We start from the raw sequence: 4,583 nt of genomic DNA on the forward strand, positions 1-4,583 counted from the left end.
GTTCAGCCCGATGACGATCCCCGGACTCCGATCCAGCAAAGTATCGGGGAAGAGTTCCGTCAGCACGACGGCGTGGTGACGATCTTGATGTACTACAGCAGCAGGGCTTCGCCTAAACTCCGCTACAGTATTATCGAGGAATATGGTGGCAGGGGGCACCGCACACGGCTAAGGAATAGATCACGTGGATCAACTTGTGTGTTTCTGGGGTGCTTCTGCCTCAGTATATAAAGGAGCCAAGGGGGAGGGGGGCGCCGGCCTAGGAGGAGGGCGCAGGAGGAGTCCTACTCCTTCCGGGAGTAGGACTCCCCCCCAATCCTATTCCAACTAGGATTCCCAAGGGGGAAAGAGGGAGAGGGGTGGCCGGCCACCTCTCCTAGTCCTAATAGGACTAGGGGAGGGGGGGAGGCGCGCAGCCCTTATGGGCAGCCCTTTCACCTTTCCACTAAGGCCCATTAAGGCCCATATGTCTCCCGGGGGGTTCCGGTAACCTCCCGGTACTCCGGTAAAATCCCGATTTCACCCGGAACACTTCCGATATCCAAACATAGGCTTCCAATATATCAATCTTTACGTCTCGACCATTTCGAGACTCCTCGTCATGTCCATGATCACATCCGGGACTCTGAACAACCTTCGGTACATCAAAATGCATAAACTCATAATATAACTGTCATCATAACCTTATGCGTGCGGACCCTACGGGTTCGAGAACAATGTAGACATGACCGAGACACGTCTCCGGTCAATAACCAATAGCGGGACCTGGATGCCCATATTGGCTCCTATATATTCTACGAAGATCTTTATCGGTCAGACCGCATAACAACATACGTTGTTCCCTTTGTCATCGGTATGTTGCTTGCCCGAGATTCGATCGTCGGTATCCAATACCTAGTTCAATCTCGTTACCGGCAAGTCTCTTTACTCGTTCCGTAATACATCATCTCACAACTAACATCTTAGTTACAATGCTTGCAAGGCTTATGTGATGTGTATTACCGAGAGGGCCCCAGAGATACCTCTCCGACAATCGGAGTGACAAAACCTAATCTCGAAATACGCCAACCCAACATGTACCATTGGAGACACCTGTAGTACTCCTTTATAATCACCCAGTTACGTTGTGACGTTTGGTAGTACCCAAAGTGTTCCTCCGGTAAACGGGAGTTGCATAATCTCATAGTTATAGGAACATGTATAAGTCATGAAGAAAGCAATAGCAACATACTAAACGATCGGGTGCTAAGCTAATGGAATGGGTCATGTCAATCAGATCATTCAACTAATGATGTGACCTCGTTAATCAAATAACAACTCATTGTTCATGGTTAGGAAACATAACCATCTTTGATTAACGAGCTAGTCAAGTAGAGGCATACTAGTGACTCTTTGTTTGTCTATGTATTCACACATGTATTATGTTTCCGGTTAATACAATTCTAGCATGAATAATAAACATTTATCATGATTATAAGTAAATAAATAATAACTTTATTATTGCCTCTAGGGCATATTTCCTTCACCCGACGCATTGGGAATAACTCCTAGGTCGGTAATTAACTCCTTCACCCAGATTGCTTCTTGTGCTGCCTCCGAGGCTGCCATGTACTCCGCTTCACATGTAGATCCCGCCACGATGCTTTGCTTGCAACTGCACCAGCTGACTGCCCCACCATTCAAAATATACATGTATCCGGTTTGTGACTTAGAGTCATCCAGATCTGTGTCGAAGCTAGTATCGACGTAACCCTTTACAACGAGCTCTTCGTCACCTCCATAGACGAGAAACATATCCTTAGTCCTTTTCAGGTACTTCAGGATATTCTTGACCGCTGTCCAGTGTTCCATGCCGGGATTACTTTGGTACCTTCCTACCAAACTTACGGCAAGATTTACATCAGGTCTGGTACACAGCATGGCATACATGATAGACCCTATGGCCGAGGCATAGGGGACGACACTCATCTATTCTCTATCTTCTGCCGTGGTCAGGGATTGAGCCGTGCTCAATCTCATACCTTGCAATACAGGCAAGAACCCCTTCTTGGACTGATCCATATTAAACTTCTTCAATATCTTGTCAAGGTACGTACTTTGTGAAAGACCAATGAGGTGTCTCGATCTATCTCTATAGATCTTGATGCCTAATATGCAAGCAGCTTCTCCAAGGTCCTTCATTGAAAAACACTTGTTCAAGTAGGCCTTTATGCTTTCCAAGAATTCTATATCATTTCCCATCAATAGTATGTCATCCACATACAATATGAGAAATGCTATAGAGCTCCCACTCACTTTCTTGTAAACACATGCTTCTCCATAAGTATGCGTAAACTCAAACGCTTTGATCATCTCATCAAATCGAATGTTCCAACTCCGAGATGCTTGCACCAGCCCATAGATTGAGCGTTAGAGTTTGCACACCTTGTCAGCATTCTTAGGATCGACAAAACCTTCCGGCTGCATCATATACAATTCTTCCTTAAGGAAACCATTAAGGAATGTCGTTTTGACGTCCATTTGCCATATATCATAATCATAGAATGCGGCAATTGCTAACATGATTCAGACGGACTTCAGCTTCGCTACGGGTGAGAAAGTCTCATCGTAGTCAATCCCTTGAACTTGTCGATAACCCTTAGCGACAAGCCGAGCCTTATAGATGGTCACATTACCATCCGCGTCTGTCTTCTTCTTAAAGATCCACTAATTTTCTATGGCTCGCCGATCAACGGGCAAGTCAGTCAAAGTCCATACTTCGTTTTCATACATGGATCCTATCTCCGATTTCATGGCTTCCAGCCATTTGTCGGAATCTGGGCCCGCCATCGCTTCTTCATAGTTCGAAGGTTCACCATTGTCTAACAACATGATTTCCTGGACAGGGTTGCCGTACCACTCTGGTGCGGAACGTGTCCTTGTGGACCTTCGAAGTTCAGTAGCAACTTGATCTGAAGTTTCATGATCATCATCATTAACTTCCTCCCTAGTTGGTGCAGGCACCTCAGGAACAATTTCTTGAGTTGCGCCACTCTCCGGTTCAAGAGGCAATACTTCATCAAGTTTTACTTTTCTCCCACTTACTTCTTTCAAGAGAAACTCTTTCTCTAGAAAGGATCCATTCTTGGCAACAAAAGTCTTGCCTTCGGATCTAAGATAGAAGGTATACCCAATAGTTTCTTTAGGGTATCCTATGAAGACGCCTTTTTCCGATTTGGGTTCGAGCTTTTCAGGTTGAAGTTTCTTGACATAAGCATCGCATCCCCAAACTTTCAGAAACGACAGCTTAGGTTTCTTGCCAAACCAGAATTCATACGGTGTCATCTCAACGGATTTCGACGGAGCCCTATTTAAAGTGAATGCGGCAGTCTCTATAGCATAAGCCCAAAATGATAGCGGTAGATTGGTAAGAGACATCATAGATCGTACCATATCCAATAGGGTGCGATTACGACATTCGGACACACCATTACGCTGTGGTGTTCCAGGCGGCGTGAGTTGTGAAACTATTCCACATTTCCTTAAGTGCGTGCCAAATTCGTGACTCAAATATTCTCCCCCACGATCTGATCGTAAGAACTTGATTTTCCTGTCACGTTGATTCTCAACCTCACTCTGAAATTCCTTGAACTTTTCAAAGGTCTCAGACTTGTGTTTCATTAAGTAGACATACCCATATCTACTTAAGTCATCAGTGAGGGTGAGGACATAACGATAGCCACCGCGAGCCTCAACGCTCATTGGACCGCACACATCAGTATGTATGATTTCCAATAAGTTGGTTGCTCGCTCTGTTGTTCCGGAGAACGGAGTCTTGGTCATTTTTCCCATGAGGCATGATTCGCACGTGTCAAATGATTCATAATCAAGAGACTTCAAAAGTCCATCTGCATGGAGTTTCTTCATGCGTTTGACACTAATGTGACCAAGGCGGCAGTGCCACAAGTATGTGGGACTATCATTATCAACCTTACATCTTTTGGCATTCACACTATGAATATGTGTAACATCACGTTCGAGATTAAATAAAAATAAACCATTGACCAGCGGGGCATGACCATAAAACATGTCTCTCATATAAATAGAACAACCATTATTCTCAGATTTAAATGAGTAGCCATCTCGCATTAAACGAGATCCAGATACAATGTTCATGCTCAAAGCTGGTACTAAATAACAATTATTGAGGTTTAAACTAATCCCGCAGGTAAATGCAGAGGTAGGGTGCCGACGGCAATCACATCGACCTTGGAACCATTCCTGACGCGCATCGTCACCTCGTCCTTCGCCAGTCTCCGTTTATTCCGCAGTTCCTGTTTTGAGTTACAAATATGAGCAACTGCACCGGTATCAAATACCCAGGAGCTACTACGAGCGCTGGTTAGGTACACATCAATAACATGTATATCACATATACCTTTGGTATTGCCGGCCTTCTTTTCCGCTAAGTACTTGGGGCAGTTCAGCTTCCAGTGACCGTCTCCCTTGCGATAAAAGCACTCAGTCTCAGGCTTGGGTCCATTCTTTGATTTCTTCCCGGTAGCTTGCTTACCGGGCACGGAAACTCCCTTGTCGTCCTTCTT

This window comes from Triticum urartu, chromosome 3A (assembly GCF_056163025.1).
Source record: "Triticum urartu cultivar PI428250 chromosome 3A, HENAU_Tu73, whole genome shotgun sequence".
In the NCBI taxonomy this organism is placed as follows: Eukaryota; Viridiplantae; Streptophyta; class Magnoliopsida; order Poales; family Poaceae; genus Triticum; species Triticum urartu.